The sequence below is a fragment of the Rutidosis leptorrhynchoides genome, chromosome 3 (genome assembly GCF_046630445.1).
Source record: "Rutidosis leptorrhynchoides isolate AG116_Rl617_1_P2 chromosome 3, CSIRO_AGI_Rlap_v1, whole genome shotgun sequence".
NCBI lineage: Eukaryota > Viridiplantae > Streptophyta > Magnoliopsida > Asterales > Asteraceae > Rutidosis > Rutidosis leptorrhynchoides.
In genome coordinates, this window is record NC_092335.1 from 99,105,386 (window position 1) to 99,116,258 (window position 10,873).

At 33.0% G+C, this 10,873-nt stretch overlaps 1 pseudogene; it reads left to right on the plus strand.

Annotated features, from left to right (window-relative positions):
- Positions 1 to 5,982: 5,982 nt before the first annotated feature.
- On the plus strand, positions 5,983 to 10,873 carry LOC139896554 (uncharacterized; annotated as a pseudogene).

Genomic DNA, 10,873 nt, shown 5'->3' on the forward strand with positions numbered 1-10,873 from the left:
AATAATGCTCCGTTAATGTTTATTATTTTAAATTTACTCCTCTCACTCCAATTCTTTTGTTTTCAATTTTTTTTATTTAATCTAATCTTTAATATGTATATGATATTATTTCTTTTATTTATTTATTTTTTTTAGCATTTTTTAGTTTTTTTTAATATTTTATTTAAATTCTTTTATTATAATTCCTTTTTTTCTCCTTTCCTTTATAATTTTTGTGCTACTCTCACACTTTACTATTAAACAACAAAAATATTCAAATTATATTAATTTTAACTAATTAAATTATTGATTTAAAACATATTTTCTCTTTGATTTTGTTAGAGTTATTAATGTTTAAGTATTAAAACATAAATTGTGTACAACGAAAAACTGGCTAAATATGTTGTAAAAAATAAGGGGTTCGCCGCTGCAGCGCGCGGCTCACCCTAAAACTTGTTATAATTATAAGTAATAATAATAATAATAATAATAATAATAATAATAATAATAATAATAATAATAATAATAATAATAATAATAATAATAATAATAATATTATTATATTATAATAAATATAATAATTAATAGGGTAAATTACATAAAAAGGTAACCGATTTTTCCTGTTTTCCTATCTTAGGTAATCTAGTTCATTCGGATATAAAAAATGAGTCTTTTTGCAAAAGTTAATCAAAAAGAGTGGTGTCGTTAACTTTCTTAGCTAAGTGTCAACTTCGCATAACATGTCAAGTCCTTTATCGACCAACATTTTCAACTCGTGATTTCGACGCACGTTTTCGATGCGAGATTCCTACATGCGTTTTCGACCTGCGTTTTCGAGGTGCGTTTTTTACCAGAGTTTTCGACAGCGTTCTGGAGGCGCGTTTTCAACTCGAAATTTCGAGGCGCGTTTTCGCGCCGAAAATCGCGCCTCGTAAATGCGCCTCATAAACTGCCTTGAAAAGGCGCGCTGAAATCGCGAGTTGAAAATGCGCCTCCATAGCGCTAGTAAATAACGCGCCTCAAAAAACGCGCGCCGAAAACACAGGTCGAGAACGCATGTAGGACTCGCGCGTCGAAAACGTGCGTCGAAATCGCGAGTTTAAAATGTTGGTCAATAAAGGACTTGACATGTTATGCAAAGTTGACACTTAACTGAGAAAATTAACAAAAGTTAACGACACCCCTCTTTTTGATTAACTTTTTAAAAAAGACTCCTTTTTTAAATCCGAATGAAATAGATTACTTTTTTTTGTACAACAGTTAGTTGGGGATCACCCAGGGGGACTTAACCACCCACGCGATCATCTCCCGCAGTTGCTATACTCGCCCCCTAACTGCGTGCCGAGAAGAAAACCCGCACCAATCACACACGGGGCATGGACGGTAAAACTCCCTCCCCTTTACCCCCCCCCCCCCCCCCCAAAAAAAAACTGGGAAAGGTGCCATGGGTGATACTTCATTGTAGGGATGAAATTGTGGGTTAATATGTAGCCAATGAGGGTCGAACTTCTGACCTCCGGCAGGCCACGAATCGCTGAACCACATCACAACTTTAAAATAGATTACCTTATAATAGGAAAACATGAAAAATAAGTTACCTTTCTATGTAATTTGCCCTAATTAATAATTAATAGTAATAATAAAGCCATATATAAGTATATAACTAATACTCCGTATTATATACGTATGTCAATTCAACAATTTACTTTTGACTTATTAAAATAATCATTGTAAATGTTAATGTTACATTTAAAATTATTTTTTTGTAAATAATATTACTGGATGAATGGCTTGTAAACCCGAGTATCTTCGAAGATCATAGTTAAGCAATATTCATTGGCAATTAGTTTGTAACTTTCATGTTCTTAGTTTTCTAGCTTGTTTACATTTTAGTTGGATGTAAATCTTCCTGTTGCTCTATCATGGACCTCACATGCTTCTTCTTGTAAATCTTTATCTATAATAATAATATTTGTTGCCTTTTCACAAAAAAAAATAAATAAATAAATAAATTAATATATATATATATATATATATATATATATATATATATATGATGTATTTATAAATAGATAACGTTAATTTTGTTAACTGAAATTAAATTATAATTATAATATCAATTAAAGTAGATAAGTTATAAATTATAGGAATCATACATAAATTGATTGTTTTTAAGGTATTTTTGGTAGATTAATTATAAATGTTTGCTAAAAAAATGTTTGACTATAGCATTATGAGTTTAAAAACTTTAAATAGGTGGCTAGATTATAACGACATTATTACTAAATATATTAAATCACGTAAATGATATCCAATAAGGACCCGCCAAGTACCCACTTTTTACTGTTATACGGTAGCGGTTTTTTTTTCTTTCACTTCAATTAACATATTATCATCGACTGAATTCAAGATCCACAAAGGTTAGGTTCGTGATTCAGAGAATTGACAAAGCATATGAGATTCTGCTAAATATCAAATCCTCAAGGGTTCATTTTTAATTGGGGTTTCAAATTAGAGTTTATTGAAAACCCTCAATGCTTCGATTTTTGAAGATCGCTCAAAATCGTCATTGAAAAAAACTCATTATCTGATAAGTTTTTGAACGAAGGTTAAGTTAGGGTTTTATTGACTTGAAATCATCAAGCAGACAAGGAGACATCAATCTGGGTACATGTATGGCAATCTTCATATCTTTTTTTATTTTATTTTTTTGTTTTACTTCTGTAACATAATCATCAATTCCGAAAATTTTGATTTAGTGCTAATCATTAAATTTAAATAATTAATAATCTTAAAAAAGACTATATTTATAAAGTTGTATATTTTTCATGAGTGTGTACATTTTTAATCATGATCTGTACATTTTTAAATTACGGATTCGTTGTTCTTATTAAGGGATAAATGATCTAGAATTTGATGCTTAAAAGTGTATGTTAACACCATTATCTTTTTCACAGTCCTGAATCCCTTGGTATTGTTGTGGGCAATGTTTTCTTGGTTACGAGGCCATCTGAGTTATCCATAGTTGGCGAGTAGATATTCTATTTGTTTTATATTGTTTGAAGTACATGTGCTATATGACCCAGTGTATGTTCTACGTTAGGGGTATGTGAGTTTAGTAGCTCCAGTTTTTGTTTTTGGGTAACAAAGTTATAGGTGATTGAGTTCAGTGGCTTATGTTAGTATAGCACCTTTTCCCTGTAATTTGAGTTGAATGATTTTCTCAAGCTGAAAGTATATATATACTTAAAAAAATATGTATATAAGACATCTGTTGCATCTTCGTGTTTCTTACAATAGTAGTTGCATGGAGATCTATTTCGATGGTCAGTGTCTCTTGGTTGGATTAAACTCATGTTCGGAAAAATTTCATATTGGTGGACTGAGTGATGTCAGTGAGAGATTGGACGTTCAGTCTCCTTCAGTTTGTTTCCTACATTTGCGTACTCAGAAGGTATAATTAGAAAGTCAACTATTTAAAAGAAACTTTAAAGTTGCAAAATGGGCGGGTTAAAAAAAAAAGTAATATCAGGTTTGGGTCAAAACAAGTAACCTTGACTTTCTGAACATACATTTTTAACATAATTTTCATCGAACATGTTTGCAACGGATACAGATTATTTAACTGGAAAGAACCATCATTCGGAACATATACTTTGTCTCCTTTTGTTCTATCTCCGATTGGTTCTTTTAAAATGCAAAATTAAATATACATAAACTTGTGTTGACACATCAGTGCATAAATAATAGCAAAGTATGTTTCAGTTATTGCGTTTTCCTCAAAATGCTTTGTAGTTACGAGCAACGCTAAGAGGATACTTTAAGTTTTTGTTTCCTTATATATATAGAGTAAAAATAACTAATGTACAATGAAGTTTTTTACATGTTATTAATGAAATATTGTATGCAGTTGGTAATGAAGAATACGACATAATTGTGTGAAAGTAAGCCTAATGTGATGGTTAATGGTCTTTTTCACAGGTCCCACTATAATTGCTATGAATTATATATCAAGTTTGTCAACCATGTTAAAGTATAATGTCACCATCTACATGCAAATAAGCAACATTATTGATCATTGATATCTTAATCAGTTGATTTAGACCATGTGTCAACTCTAATAGGTTAAATGGGTAATGAATAAGCCCATTACTGGATTTGACCCAACATGGAGAAACAAATTGTGGAATGTGGTGAAGCCAAGTTTAGGTATTCAATCGTATATCTTATACATTTATGTATATCTAATAAGACTCAAAAGGATAAGGAATTAAGGAGTTGTATATTTTCATATATTAATCTTTATTTGGTTTAATTTTCTTACTAATATTTCTTCATAACATTCTTATAATAAGATACACTATAAATCAACACCCTGATTTGTACATATGGTAGACTAACGAGTGACCAACTGAAACTATAGCTGTCTTTCAACTTTTAACAGAATTCGAGTTCAAAGAGGTCTTAAGTGCCGTAGGAGTTAAAAACATCTGAATTTGGATCAACTAAAGACGGGTTTGGTCTACATGGAGGTATTTCATAGAATGTCTGGTAGACAGTAGTTTATTTTTTGTGAAGTAAGTGTAGCTTGCTTCGAAAATATTCGATTTATTATGTTATTAGTGACATTTTGCAGTGGCCATTTTATGATGTCATAATCTAATCTCTTTTGACCTGTTGAAGATAATTCAACGCTTTTAATAAATATACATGAATAATGTACATGATGTTCATAAAGCATAATTTGCTAAAGAAGACTCATTCTAATCCTCTGTCAACAATTATGTTCATGATCAAAAAAATTGGTCGGAAGAGAACTTCTAAAAAAATTGATCAGGATAAGGATAAGCCCATCTCTATCTCTTAAAATGTCAGTAAGTGATCATCTTTCCAGGCTTCTCATATTTTCCTTGTATTATGCATATATCGACAATTATGAATGAATCTGACCCTAAAAACTGTTTTCTAATAAGAGAACTTTCTATTAGCAAAAATCATCAGTTAGTAAATATCAATATCAAAATAGAATTTAAGGCAAATGGGTCAAACTGGTTAAAATCTACCCATTTACTTACGAATGGGTATATTTTGAGTGTGTTATATACTTATATCTAAACGGGTCAGATAAAAAGTACGTCTAAAGGTCGAATAAGTCAAATGCGCTGATTAGATAAAAAGTACGGCTAAAGGTCTAATGGGTATATTTTGACTGAGTTTTCAATGTCTTTTTAGGTGCATGGTAAAGTGGCCATAGTCCTCGATTATTATTTTCGATTGTCAGCTTATAATTCCTACATTCAATTCAACTGCTTCTTTTGCGGGTTTTAATTATCAAAATTTCACCTATCCCTACCTTGAACGTGCATGTAAATTGGGCACTTCCTCAAACCTTCGTAGGTAATGCTCTATAATTATAGTGTGCATTTTAATTGTGTTTCATTTGATAATGATGTTAGAGACACATTTGTTTGTAAAGCAACCATGGGGGACAAAACTAACCTGAAATTAGTTGATTCAATAGGTTCCACACGAATGACTATTGGGGCATTGAAAAACTTATTGCCAAGAAATTCAGCTTGACGAAGCAAGTTTAGGCCTTGCATTGGGCAGATTTTTTTTTAACAAAAAATTCACAAAATCCGCAGCAACGCGCGTACCACAATCCTGCGTACCACAATCCTAGTTGATAGTAAGTTGCGTATTTTAATGGTTAAAAGTTAATCCTAAATTAAATGATTATTACTGTATTATTCAACTAAAAATTTATTTATATTAAAAAAAAATAGAGATAAATATATACTGTAAGTTAATGGGTGATGATATGTACACAACTTATTTTTGTTATGTACACGATCATCATATATATATATAACTAATAATTGTGTACATAATATAAAAAAAATGTTGTATACATCACTCCTCTAAATTAATATGTTAATATCTTTAGTGAAAAATATATATTAAAAAAATGTATCTCTAACTAGAGATAGAGAGATTGATAGCACTGGTTTTATTCGGTACTAGAGCAACAACACATTACCCGCGCGATGAGCTTCGTCAATTTTTCCCATGTTCCTCTCACTTAATACTAATAATCTGAGCTGCAATTTCAAATTCACCTTCAGTTCTATCTAATTTCCATAACAATTACATCAATTCGATATCTCTAACTCACTGAGTGAGAATTTAGGGTTTTGTTTTTTTTTTCAGTGGAGAAGATGACAGCAACGGCTTCTGTTTCTTCTCCATGGATTCCTGAAGATGACTTGCTGCTCAAGAGTTCAATTGAGGTTTGTATACATGTTTTTAATTTATAATTTTGTTTTAATTGTAGGTTAGGAATCGTGTTATCGTTCGTTATTCAATTGAGTTTTGTATACATTCAATGGCATTGTAAATGTGTAACGAAGATTTGAAAGTTCCTTTGATTGTTTGATAGGGTAGTGGTGAAAATGGAAGTTGCTTTAATTGTTTGGGACGCCGGGTACGGTGCCCCATCCTCTGTAGGTACTACGGCCTAGCCCAAACTTTTAGACTGATTTGGGCTAAGCAAGTGTTCTAGAAACTAATCTTCACTGTGATATTATCTTTTTGGATAAGTTAATTTTCTTAATTTTATCATTGCTTCTATCTAGAATGCTAGTTTGTTTTATGTTACTTGTATATCGCGTGCCTCGTTTGTTGTTTCAATTTAGTTAGGCTCATTACTTACCTTGCAAGTCGAATCCCACACATGAACTTTTTTTCTGCTAAATGTTAGCCTTTCGAGCTGGGAACTGTTTTTTTGACTGTGGTGTGTCTTATAAAATTTTAAAAATCTTTTTAATCCCAAGTACAAGAATGTCTACATAAACATTTGTGAACATTTACTATTTCTAAATATATAGAATATCCGCCCTCTCCAATCTTTTATATTATCAAATTTTCATGCCTAACTTGGACATTGTGTTTTGAAAATTGATCTTGCCAAGTGATAGGTTGATAGGCCAAACTTGAATTCATCTGTTAAGTGGTCTTTGGTGGATTCATAGGCTGATAGGCAAATCGATATAAGTTACCTTTAAGTTTCTTCTTAATGATTAGTGGTATCAACTTCCACTTGTTCATCTGTATCGTGCTGGCTCCATTAAAAGCAACGTTGACCATAGACAATTTTTTTTTGTAATAATGTTATGTCCATATCTCCCCATTCATATTGAGAATGGGGATTGCTCGTTTGCTCCTATTATTTCTCTAACAGATCAATTTTTTCCATGTGATATATGTCACTAAATTTTGGTACATTGTCTAAAGTTTCTGCCTTTTTTATATGTGCCAGGGTGGAGCTTCTCTAGAAGCACTTTCAAAAGGGGCAGTAAAATTTTCCTGTAAATTTACGTTTCGGGAACTTCGAGATCGATGGTATTCTCTTCTTTATGATCCCGATGTTTCAGCTCAAGCTTCATCTCGCATGGCCGAATTTGAACTATCTGGCCCTAATCCATCTTCAAAATCCAAAACAGACAATATGAAAGCAAATGACAAGGTACCCGAAAAGAGAAAAAGTATACGCAGACATTATTATGCCATGCGAAAGAGAATAAAAAATGATTTTTTTAACTCTCAAAATCTCGGGTTTTTTGAGGAACGTAACAACCTTCATAACTACAACCATCAAGAACATAATGTTACAACTAATGGTGAAAATGTTATGCTAGACGATTGTCTTGCAAACAATTTAGGGTTTGAGGAAAAAGATTTTGAAATCTTGTGTCAGGCTTTTCCTGAATCAATAGGGACCATAGCTACTACTACTCCAACCACTGAAAATGATTTCATAAATGGATCGATGAGGAATGATTTATCATTTAAATTTGCTGAAAATGTTTCCCCTTCACAAAAGGAACTAATGGGTTCTTTTGACCCAAATGTGGAAATGAAAAATGTTACAAATAATGATGAGTTAGTTCCATCTAAAACTCCTTCGAGTGAAAATCGTTCCAAATCTGATAAATCAGGTGGATTTGGCGGGAAACATGTTTTTAATTCCCCTATTTCGGACAGCAGTGCTTCATTTCACACGTTGGGATTTTCGTCCCCGTCAGCTAGGCTGCCACTCTGGACGACGTTAGAAGACGTTTCTGCCCCTGATATGCCAGTTGATGACAACAATGCAGAAACTCATCATGTTGCAGAAGAAACATTAGCTCTCCATGAAGAACGTGACCACAAAAGAGAAGGTAAAAATTCACCTGGGTATGATGGGGCCCACCAGGTGTCACCTTTGGAGGACAGATCTAATGAGTATACAGATTCTCTTCTCAACTTCTCAAAGATGATGATATTCTTTTCATGGATGTAGATGTTAACAATAAAGATGCAATACATGATATTGCTAAAAATGCACAAGAGGTTATTTCATGCAATACTAATACTAGCATAAATCCCCATATTCATGGTGACGGTGATATGACATCAGCATCAGTATCACAACTCGATTATCTTCAGCTAACTGAGGGAAAAATTATTTGCACATTGAATAGAGAAGACCCTGATATACCATGCAACGATGATATTTTTTTACTGATTCACCACTCTACTCAATTTGCTAAATCGGTTGGACTGCAAATTGTTACAGATGCCACCGTGGGTCCATTATCCTCCTCATCGAATGAGAAGGATGGCGAACAGGGTCCAAGTTCAGTAAAAAAAGGGATAGATACTGAACCATGTTTCTCCCGGTCACATTCGAGTGGGCCAAATGCATTACTTGTTAGCCCCGGGATTAAACCCGAGTCACCTGACGATGAATATCTTGTGCAACTCCCTTTGAAGGATAACAATCTTAGAATTCCTAGTCAGACAGGGCCCGTGCGTACAGCTATTGACATATGTGGGAATAGGCCGTTGGAGGAAGATGCTAGTAAAGTTGAACTTCGGGTAAGTTAACGTTAATCGCATAGTACACATGGTTTAATCTCAACTTTGAGCTGTATAGTATTATAAGGTTGTCTCAGACGGTTTATTTTTTTATTGTGAACAGGGTTTAGACAGCGCAGCGGTGTATAATGAGATGTCATTACCTTTAGAAGTTGGCTCCGTCAAAATGATTAATCCAGAATCCATGGATGATTCGTATATTGATGATGTGGACAATTCTGATAGTGATGGTGACGTACCTTATTTTTCTGATGTTGAAGCTATGGTAATACTTTGGAACCCCGTTGTTCATATTTCATAACATTTCGAGGTGCCAGTGCCACCCTTTAATAATTGATGTTCTCTTTCAGATACTTGAAATGGACTTGGCTGATAGTCAGGACTCGTGTATTACAAGTGAAGGTAACCTTACAACTCCTTGTAGTCAAGGGTTAAAAATAGGTTAAAAATAAACTGTTTTATTTGATTTTTTGTTTAAATGGATAACTAATTAAGGACAAAATAACTCATAGTGCTATGATGAAGTTTTATATGAAGTTAGCATATCTCATCCGTATAAGATGTTTACATTATATATTATACACTTTTCATGTATGCTTGTAATATAAATGTATACTAACGGTGGGTCCCAATCTGCAGTTGCAAGATATCAGAATGAGGATGCTAAAAGGATGATAATGAGGTTGGAACAGGCTGTTCGGTCTTCATTTCAAAGAGCTATGTCATCTCAGGGGGCCCTTGCCATCTTCTATGGACGTCATTTGAAACAATATATCAAAAAAGCTGAGGTATTCGTGCGATTAAGGCTCTGATTAGAATATTATTTGTTTATAGAACTCAAAATACTGGATAGTGTAAAAATTTACCATTTTTGACCCGTTACACAACCCAATCATCTTGCTTACTCAAGATACATATTGAAGACAGTAGAAAGAAGCAACATCATATTTGTTAATCATTTATTTTTTAAATATTTATGTTTGAAGTATTTAGATTCAATATATTTTTCTTTATCTAAAAGTCTGGTCAACGTCCCCCTCGACCGACTTGACTTTTCAAGGACCTGACCGACTCTTCTCGTCTTGTGTCGTTTTTCAACCTTGATGCCTGATATGATTTGCAGATGATCCACAATTTAATATGTTCACTTATTTTTTGTTGTACATTTGTACCCATGATCATGTGACACAATATCCTGTTTTTATACCTAATAGTAAATAAATTTGTGTTTTTCAGGTCACAATTGGAAGATCGACTGATGACACTGAGGTTGATATTGATCTAAGGAAAGACGGACGTGCCAACAAGATATCTAGGCGGCAGGTAATATATATTGAATAGTTTATATGTATACATGTAATTTACGATTATGTGTATATCTTCTTACTAACGCATTAATTACGTATGGAACCTTTTTCTAATCTACCCAGGCTATCATAAAGATGGAAAAAGATGGATCATTCAGTATAAAAAATCTTGGAGGGAGTTCAATCTCATTAAACGGCAAAGTGGTTGCTCAGGGGCAGATGGTTGCACTTAGTTCAAGTTGTTTAATCGAGGTAATCGTATGCCTCACCCCGTCACTTTTGATATATGCAATTTTTTTATTTATTTTAAATTTACTTCATGTCGTTTTATATGATTGTTCAATTGATAGATAAGGGGGATGAGTTTCTTGTTTGAGATCAATGAGAAGTATGTAAAGCGATACTTGGGTAACCAGCCACGTTAAGATAGCTAGTAGAAGAACTTTTTGACCAGTTGACCAGTGCCGTATGACCTGATAACAAAGAGAAGAAAAAGTACTGTATCTATTTTAAGTGTGCCCTTCTCTTTACCCTGATCATATGTTTATGTACTCCTGTCAAAAATGTCAATCCTTCTCAATATTCTTAAGATTTCTATACCATACGCTTCCCTCATAAATATGCAATTATGTAGATATGTAATGTAATATATGTCATTATATATATAA